Source organism: Humulus lupulus, chromosome 3 (genome assembly GCF_963169125.1).
Source record: "Humulus lupulus chromosome 3, drHumLupu1.1, whole genome shotgun sequence".
In the NCBI taxonomy this organism is placed as follows: Eukaryota; Viridiplantae; Streptophyta; class Magnoliopsida; order Rosales; family Cannabaceae; genus Humulus; species Humulus lupulus.
In genome coordinates, this window is record NC_084795.1 from 40,470,053 (window position 1) to 40,481,056 (window position 11,004).

Here is an 11,004-nt window from a genome sequence, read left to right on the forward strand (position 1 = left end):
TATGGAATTGTGTGTTTATATGTGCATATACGTGTTATATGTGTGAGACCACATTATTATGTAGATATATTTGGGTTACTCGGCATGAGACGATCCTAGGGAGCAAGTTAGCAGGAAAGTCACAACGGGACCTAATACCCAACTCGAGGTTTTGGGAATTTAGTACATTATAGGTTATCGGGTAATGGGAATAAGTATTCGATGATATATTTGGAGTTAGTGAGATTAGGAGAGAATGTCAGGGATTTTGACCATTTTACCCTCGGGGAAGTTTTTGGATGCCTCGAGATTTACTTAAGGTTACTTGAACCCTAGGTAAACCACACAAAATACAAAACACTCAGCAAACACATAAACTCGCATCAGCTCTCTTTCTCTCCTAGCCGACTCTCTCTCTCAACTTTTAGTGTGGATTTCTTGATGAAACTAAGGGAATTGAAGGCTTGGGTTATGATTTGGATTTGCTGCAGCTAGAAGGATAGAAATCACAATTGAGGGTACCGCTAGGGCTCGGAAAAGGATCGTGCTCGAGGGTTGTTCTTATTATTACGTTTTACTCGGACCTGAGGTAAGAAAACTACACCCAATACATGATATGTGTGGTTAGGGCTTGGCCCAGTTGTTGACTATAACTATGAATAGGGCTCGGCTCCTGAGAATGAGCGTGATTTAGGATATGCTTGAATGCTCTATGTCTGGATAATTGTTTAATGAATGCTTACCTTATTTACATAGGTAGGGCTCAGCCCCGTTAAAGAACATGGTTATTACAGTGTTTGTGCTTGATTGATTAAGATACCATGATTTATATGTATGCATACTTGTATTGTCTGAAGTATGCTTATCTATATCTGTATCTGTTTGTCTGGTTATTTGAATGTCTGATTAAAGTCTTGACTTATTTGTCAAGGGCGGCAATAGCGTTATGCGCTGGTTGAGAGGCTTAGGCCCAATCAGGGACGTACTATTATGTTGGCCGACCCTATGGTCGTTGAATAACAAAGTGCTTGGCTAGCTCTATGGCTAGTTACTCAGAGCTAAAGGCAAGGACCCCAGGTGACTCTATGGTCACATAGTTAGGGCATAGGGCCCCAGGTTGACTCTATGGTCATCTATTTAGGGCAACGGGCCCCAGAATGATCCAATGATCATTTATTTGTAATTATATGCATGCATGAGTAGGTTATCATTGTTGGGCATGCTAGATATGTATTTGGAATCTTTATTTACTGTTCATGTTAGAAAATAATATATCGGAGAAGAACGAAATATATATTAATATATTTAATTAAAGAACAGAAATGAAAAAATACAATAGAAAGAGTAAACCAAAGTCGAGGCACGCGAAACATGTTTTCCTTAAAGCAGATTTGCCCCCTCTACCTAAACAGTTCTAGAGGATTTGTGAGCAACCACTTCCCAGGATACAACAGCTATCAAGCATAACGAAAGCATCACTACATCTGCTTAGGCGAACTCGAAACAAACATTTCCTCTATCACCAGAAAATACTATAGAGACAGAAGAGATAAAGAGACTAAGACTATTATGTGTGATACTCTATATTTGTGTGTCCTAGAATGAGAGGAGAAGCCTCCTTTTATAAGCTTCATGGAGAGTTGAAAAAGTGTGTGAATCAAGTGCATTAATGCCTAAATATCCAACAAATATGGAATCTTAATTTCTAAAAATCAATCAGAATTAATCCCACTTATGTTGGCAAAATCAGCAGTTACCCAAAGTGATTTTTTGATAATTAATCAGAATTAATCACACTTATTATGGTAATATCAGTTGTTACCCAAAGTGATTTTCTAACAGTCAATCAAAATTAATTACACAATATTCTAATATCTTAATTTTGACCAAAGTGATTTGCCAAAATCAATCAGAATAAATCACACAATATTCAGATAATATCATCTTTAATCAAAGTGATTTGTTGAATCATTACCATTTTAGGCATCAATTTCTCATTCACTCAATTTTTTTCCAACAATCCCCCACATGAATGAAATTGATCAACATTAAGAAACAATGACTCGACACGACTCGACGCAACAAGGTGATAGAGTTCTCTGATTGATAGCTGCATAGGATAGGTGGGTGTTAGCCTTTGAACCTTCCCTTGTGATAATATATTTACTTTACTAACTGATCAGTAAACGCGATGTCTTTGAATTGTTCTATCGTTTGTGTAAACGATGATATATCTCACACAAATATCTTTCCGGCATAGTTTCGGCTCTCATGGTTATGTTCATTTTGGCTGTGAATGTCTGCCTGGTTCTGTGAAAGGTTTTAAAGAATTGAGCCCCCACAATTATGTAGTCACTTGGATTTCTATCTATTTGAATTATGATGTTCTATTGATTTTTCTTCTTTATTATAATCTATATAATGTGTGTTTAATGCTAGTAAATACTTTATCAATATTTGCTTAATTTTATGATTTTGATTCAAAATTCGAAAGATGAGAATTGAATATGTTATCGTTCTATAGACATAGGTTGCATATTAGACGAAAGTACCTGTATGACTTGTGTAGTAATTAGGTTTCCATGCTTAATGCCTTCTATATGTTTAGGTTTATCGCAGAGATGTTGAAAACTTGCATATAGGTTGAGATCTTATATCTTGAAAAAGAATAGGAATCTATTTATGTTAATCTGCTATTATAATAGGAAAAAAGAAATCTAGAATTGGTTAATAAAATTAGTAGAATGAAAAGTTGATGAATTTAACACCCTAGGTTTTTTTAATAGTGATTTAAATCGTTTAATTAGTTGTTTTTGTTCAAAGTTATTTTCAATTTTAAAATTAAATTCAAAAATCAAAATTTTAGTTGCCAAATAGAAATTTAAAGAATAATTGTTGGTAATTGGAAAACAGTATTCGTGGGAATGATACTCTACTTATCATATATTACTTGAATAGATTGCGTGCACTTGCGTATATATAATTTAAATAACGCTCTGTTCCCAACTCTAAGCTTTAAGACACCTTCGTCCACTTCCTCCCACGATTCAAGAAGCTGTGAAGAGCTACGAACATGGTTAGTAGATCTAAAATCAACAATCTAAATGGATTTATCATTCTCTAAACACACATGTTTCTAAGATAAATGAACTATAATCATTACCTTTGTTTTTAGCTGCTAGAAACTTGGGGCAATCCTGTTTCCAATGCCTCTTCTCGTTGCAGTGAAAACACTTACCTTTACCTTTCTTGTTTTTCTTGTTCTTCCCCTTAGGCATCTGTGCATTTGGTTGTGCACTCGTCTTTGCAGGCTTGGGGTTGTTTTTTTGTCCATCTTTCCTCTTGTGTCCAACTTTCGAAGACGAAGCCTGGTTAGCTTCAGCCTTAGCTAGTTTAGCAGCAGCTATAGTAGTCTTCTTTTCTCCTCCCTTACTTGGTCCACCCATGATAGACTCGAAAGTCTAAAGTTCATTCATGAGCTGCGTTAGACCATAGTTGAGTTGATCACAAATGTGCGGACACGGTGCCATCCGAGCATTGACGATGCCATCACGAACGTGTGGAGACGGTACTTGTTTTGGGGATTCCTCAGGCCTGAAGAACTCGAAGTTGTCACCAATCAACACTATATTGATGAACTACTTCCACTTAAGGAAATTTTCTCCATCGAAAGTTGAGAAAGGATGGGAGTAGACACAGCCATACTTAAAAACTACTTATTATCAATAAAATATAAATCAATCAATTTTTCTCAATAAAATTTCTAATCACACAAATTTCAAGAAATAACACAACATATACAAAAAAATGTAAGATATGAGAAAAAAATACCAAAATAATCATATCTCTATTTCTTTAGGTTTTTAACAAATCTATGATATCCTTGTCCCAGTTGGCGAGAGTAAAAAATACCACTAGTTAAATAAAGTTATAAACTTATTTAATAATAGACACCATCATTAAAAATATTCTAATCGATCAAAATAAGAAAATAAAATCTCTTATTTTATGAGCTAGACCCACGGTTTCGATAATCAATAGATTTAGTCCTAGTAGTTACCGTAGGGATGAGTCTAGTAGAATTTGGCCTATGATTATCTATCTTTCGAAATATAACCTTGTCAAAATAACTAAAGAACACCTTTCGTAAGGGGACGAATCAAAGCGTCTTGAGGTCCCATTAAGCTATTGACTTTGTTAAACCAATGGTGGAGATCAAATATAATTTTTAAAATAAGCTCATTATAAAATTAAAAATAGTATTTTTATTATTAATGTTTTAAAATTAATGATTATGGTTCTTCAAAAAATTGTAAGATTAGAATTTTTAAAACCGAAGTCCTATAATTTCCTATTAATTTTAAAGTATCACATTGAAAAAAATTTAATTAAATTAGAATTAATTTGTTGCTAATCAATATTTAGGGTTAACTAATATAATGAACCTATACAACTAAGTCTAACTTAGGTAAATGAGCCCAATTGTTTCCAAAATTACCTAATAAGACTTAAAGCCTTAATTAGGGGGCCAGGGTGGCAATATATGGAATTATGTGCTTATTTGTTATATTTAATTGTAATTATGCGGATTATGTGATTATATGATTAGTTGAGCATGTTTAGAAATATTAAATATGCATGTGGGCCCGCTTCTTATTAGAAGGGCAATCTTGATAATTTGGTCCGCTGCGGGCATAATTGTATTTGTGTGCATATATGTGAGAGACCACATTATTATGTGGGTTTATTTGAGTTACTCGTCATGAGATGGTCCTAGGGAGTAGGTTAGCAGAAAAGTCACAACGGGACCCAATACCCGACTCGGGATGAGTCGAGGGGTATTTTGGGTAGGCATTTAATTGGGTTTTCAGGTTATGGAAATGAATAATTGGAGATATATTTGAAGTTACTGAGTTTAGGAGGGAATACTGGGGAATTTGACTATTTTGCCCTCGGGGACGTTTTCGGTACCCCGAGCCTCGGGATTAGCTTAAGTCATTTAAGCATAAGAAAATAAAAGGAAACCTTTAGAAATACACTAAACTGACTCTTTCTTTCTCCATTCACTCTCTTTCTCTCTAAGCTTTCCTAAGCTTGTGCCAATGAAGAACTAAGGGAGATTTTGGCTAGAAATCAAATAATTGAAGCCTAAATTTGGGGAGTTATTTCTGTTGCAGCTGGCGGGATTAATCTTCAGTTGAGGTAAGCTTTAGATTGTGCTTTTGGCCATTGAATTATGTGTTTTGCTTGGCTGTGTTCTTCAGGGGTTGCGACTCAACCTGAGCCCAGGCACCTTGGGAGGTCTCTATCTGGGGGGCGCGCCATGACCTTCAAGGGCAAGTTGTAACGCCCCAACTCCTGGGACCGTTACGGTGTGCCTTGTAAACAGTGCTAAAGTCGCTAACCGAGTCATTTGGCCAAAATCGTGCAACTAAGTATGATTAGCGGTTTAGGGATTAAACATTTTGGTTAGGGTGTAACGTTTCACTATAACGTTTAATATATACATTGGGATCCCGAAAATAAAGTTTCAGAGTTTATTACAGAAAGTATTTACAACAGGGCGTTCTAAGCGGCAAAACAGGGTTCAACCCTAGTTCCACTTTAAACCTCGGCCGTGGCGGTCGAGCAGCTGCATATGTACACATCATCACCTAAGCTCTTCAACTCTAGGATGGTCTAGCTTCCTCTTGCCTTTACCTGCACCACACAGCACCCGTGAGCCGAAGCCCAGCAAGAAAAAATTACACTATACATAAGCATTATCAAATGATTATCATTATAATCACACGGAGCATAAAGCTTCCAAACCAATGAGTGAACATTATATGATTCAAGAGGGAGAGTGGCTGCTAGGTAAGCCACTAGCCTCCAAACACTTATTTCATTCATCGACCCTCGAGGTCGGTTGGGCATTAATGCTCTTTGAGTCATTAAATGCTGGTGGTCGATTAGATCTAATCTCCGTTGGCTTGCGTGAACCACGCTAAAACCGTTCTGACTAATCAGTCAGCGCTATGTGACCAGTGTCCAGTATCACCGCCGAACTTGACTAATAAGTCACAACTTCACAGCTGATACTAACACCTTTGCCAATTCTGACTAGTTAGTCAGTGCAACGTGACCAGTGCCCAGTACCACTGCCGAACCTGACTAATAAGTCACAGCTTCACAGTTGATCCCAGCACCTTTGCCAAATCTGACTAATTAGTCAGTACCATGCACAAGTAAGCAATGCTATCAATATGTATCATATGCCAATTATCCAAGAATAGGGCATTCATCATGCTTACTAAATAGTTGCCAGCATAATCATGATCATGCACAAACTCAGAGACTCAAGCTCTGGCCAATCTCATATTCATCACTCATGGCATGCCTTAATCATATGTTTCTCGTGCATCACATGCATCACACTTAATCATCCAGCTTGCCTCAATAATAATCATATGCAAATGGGCAAGATTGCCAGGCATTCATTATGCTATCAATACTTACATTTAAACATCCAACATGCACCAAGAATAGCCATGCATGTCATACTCAATAGCCAACCAACACGCATCATAATAGCCATGCATGTCATGCTCAATAATCAACCAACATGCATCCACAATAGCCATGCATGTCACACATACACAGGGTGCAGTTTTCTTACCTTGGGTTCGAGCGAGAATTAATAAAAGAAACGACCTTTGAGAATGATCAATCCTTTGGTCCTTTAGCGGTCACCTAGTCATAACCAAATATGGAATCCCATCAATAAAATAAATCATAGAAAGGTTTATAATCTAAAACCTCACTCCCGGGATCCATCCCACACTCTCGGGACTCTCAATCTACCCAAACGGGGTAAAGGAACCAACCCCCGAGCCTTAAAAGTCCTCCCGAGCCCTAAAATATGCTTGCTGGAAAGTGCACTAGCGCTGGGGCACTGCCTAATGGCGCTGGGGCGCTGCCCCAAAGTCAGAGAGCTCCAGAAATAGCTCTGCCTAGCGCTGGGGCGCCAGGAATGGCGCTAGGGCGCCATCAGCAGACCAGAAACTCTTCTGGTCTTCTCCTCTGCGATTTTCCTTGAAAAACAAACCTCCAAATCAATCCCAAACATCATCAAAACATCAAACTCAACCCCAAAACCTCATCTACATCACACCCTCAACAAAACCCAAGCAACCACACTCAAGAACTTCCATTAATTCTCATAACTAACATCTCAAATTCCCAACTAAAAACTAACTTGAAAAACAGAGTAAAGCTTAAGTTCTTGAGTGAAACCTTACCTCAAGTTGGATTTGAGTCCTCTTCAATGATTGAACTAAGTTCCTAAGCTCCCACCTTTGATCTCCTAGCTTGGTTCTTCAAGTTGACTCTCAAAAATTGAAAGGAAGAAAGAGGGAAGAACATGTACGGGAGGGAGAGAAGAACTGAAGATGAGGATGCTTTGTTTTGGTCTAAAGGTTTCTACAGCCATCCAATTGATATATATCTTAGGGGTGAAAAGACCATTTTGCCCCTAGGTCAAACAAAGCTTATAAACATCCCAAGGGTAAAACCGTCATTTCCCGCCTATCTCGTTAATTATAATTAACACCCTCCATTTCCCGTTATTCTCAAAATTATCAAATACCAATAAATCATATCCCATTACCCTTTAATTCTCGGTAATGTTCTAATCATCAAAATGACCCCGAGACTCACCCCGAGCCTCGAACTTAATCCCGTTATGACTAGACCGAAAACTTGCATTCCCATGATCGTCTCATGTCGAATGGCTCGAACCAATCCACATATAATGTGGTAAAATTATAATTCACCCATATGCATAAAATTACACAATCACGCCCCCAATGGCCAAATTACCAAAATGCCCTTACATTTAAAATATGAGCCCATATGCATGCATTCACCATCATATAATAATATAATTCACATAAACATGCATATAATCATTAAATACCATAATAAATCAATTATGGCCCTCCCGGCCTCCTAATCAAGGTCCTAAACCTTATTAGGAAATTTGGGGCATTACACAAGTTGTGGCCCACACCCCTTGACAGAAGGGAGGAGGCTCTCTGTTAGGAGGGGCGCGTCGCGACCCTTAGGGCTAGGTCACGGCCTGCCTGGGCATTTTGGCCTTGGGAAGTTGTTTTAAAATGGAAACCTTTTCCTTAGGGCTCGAGATCTATTCCACTACCCAGTTTAGTGGAACTTGAGGCCCTGGAGGCTAGGACTCGGTCCAGAGGCCTTTATTTGCTCGTTATTAATGGAATCCTATATTTTGGTTGTGACTAGGTTATCGCTAGGGGCTCGGAACCGGGATCATGCTCGAGGGTCATTTTTATTTACGCTTACTCGGACCTGAGGTAAGAAAACTGCACCCAATACGTGTTATAAGTGATTAGGGCTTGGCCCGACTGTTATCTATTATCATGACTAGGGCTTAGGCCCCGGGGACAATTATGTGTAGGCTATTGTTTCACATGTTGGTTGATATTTGTTTATGTGCTTTATGACTGTTGTTTGGATCCCATAGTTAGGGCACGAGGCCCCGTTAAATCGGTATGAATAGTGTTGTGAGAATGTTCAATCAATGGTGTTATGTGATTAACATGCATATGTGCGTATTATGTTGGGATATGCTTATCCATATCTGTTTCTATGTTGAGATTTGTGATCCTGGATCGGGACTTGACTTATTAGTCAAGAACAGCAATAGCGCGCTACACGCTGGTTGAAAGGCTTAGACCTAAACCAGCAACGTACTATTACGTTGGTCGACTCTAAGGTCGAAAGTAAACCAAGGGGTTGGGCTAACTCTATGGCTAGTGATTCATTCAGAGCTAAGGGCGAGGGCCCCAGGGTTGGCTCTAAAGCCAACTATTTAGGGCAGCGACCCCAAGTTGGTCCAATGACCATTAGCTTATAACTGAATGATGGTACATGTGGGTTAACATTGCTGGACATGTTAGATGAATATCTGGAAGTTTATATTCTTTGTTTATGCACATGTTGAGTTTTCTTGCTGAGCCTTGGCTCACGGGTGCTTTGTGGTGCAGGTAAGGGAAAGGGAAAGCTTGACCAGCCATGAGTTGGAGAGCTTCAGTGGCGGCGTGTACATATGCGGCTGCTCGACCACCACGATCGGGAATATCTCAGAGGAACTAGGGTTGTAGCCCTGTTTTTGCCACTTAGGTCGGCTGAATGTAATTTTTGATGTATATATACCTTTTTAAAAGTTTAGTTGTAACATTTTGGGATCCCATGTTTGTATGAAACTTTTTAAATAAAAGTCAACAGTTCTTTTGACAAAAATTTTAACCCTAACCCTTGACATTAACCTTAGTTACACATTTTACATCAAATGACTTGATTAACAAGTCTGACACAATTTTAAGTACAAAGTGTAACGGTCCTGCTTTAGGAGGATGTTACAGCTGGGTCCAGTATGTCGTTCCCACTATAAAGGCCCTCAAACTTCCATACAAGGTCCAAAATAACAGGAATTTAAACATTTGTTTTATTAATTGTTATTAATTGATTAGGTCCACTATAGTCATACAAAGCAAATGGGCATTCATAAGTGAAATCACCCACAAGAGAGGCATTTAAACTTTACATTTTCTAATGGGCCCAAATAAAATCTATCATTTTATAAATATTTTATTTGGCAAAATCCATATATCTAGCAAACATATGGGCCACTATATGCATCTAAGCCCAATTGCAAAAATACCACATATAGTGCAAACAAACATGTTATAATTGGATGAGCCTAATCATGTTACAAGTCTATGAATTTATGAAAAAAATACCACAATTTATTTTATTTGCAAAAATACCATAATTAATTATCTAGAATTTATCAAAAAAAATTGAATTAATTAAATTTTTACAAAAATAAGTTAATTTAAATGAAATTTATCAACAATTAACAATAGTTAATTTAAATTTCATTTATCAACAATCAACTTGGTTTAGGTTAATTTAAAAAATATTAATTTAATTTAAATAGGATTTATCAATAATTAACCAATGTTAATTTAAATCTCGTTTATTACAAAAATATTTTATTAATTGGTTTGAAAAATGTGATATTTTTTTTAAAATCTAACCAGTTATAAATTTTTAAAACAAATATCATCTATTGTGTTGACCCTGATTTTGGTCAACTACACGGAGTCTAGAAAACGACAGAAAAGTAATATAGAGCTTGAGAAAATGATCTAATGGAAAAATAAAGAACATAGAGAATTATAGTGGTTCAACCCCAGTGATTGGTAATAACCTATGTCCACTTGATCCTATTATTAGTATTGAGCTTCAAAGATGTGATCAAAGAACTAGGGTTCCTGAGTTTCACAGACCTTAGAAGAAGAAAACAATACAAACGATGGATAATAGTAATATAATTTCGAAAGAAAAAGATCGATCCCCTCCCTTGAGCTATTTCTTGTGTATTTATAGGCTCAAGGAGGATTACATGAATTAGGAAATAATATATATCCTTAATAAACGGATATGCAAGTCATAATGAAGAGATATTCTCAGATATCATTACAACTGTACAGATCTTTGCACAAATGAATGGAGTATACGACTAGGCTGGTCGTATATAAAACTTGATCTTTTCATGTGGAAATAATGCTAGTCGATAGGCGAGCAATATATCTGCTACGTGTCCGCCACATGTCGAAAATTCTTGCCACATCATCAGCAGCTGATTTATGGATAAACATTTGCCCCCCAAGTTTATTTAGTGCGACCAGCAATAAATAAACTTAGGAAACTAACTTTTTGTATGCCCCACGAAATCTGTCAGAGCCTCTCGTGTGTTCTTGAAAACTGTGACCTAATCACGTCCAATCATGCCTTTTCAGTTTCCAAGTAACCTTTCCGACGGCTGTTACACTCCCCCATGCCTTGAAAAAGGTAACTCATGATTACCCATTTTCAACACATCTCAGCTTCTATAAATAATCCTCACATTTACCTTTAAACTCTTTACACGCCATCCCTTTGCCA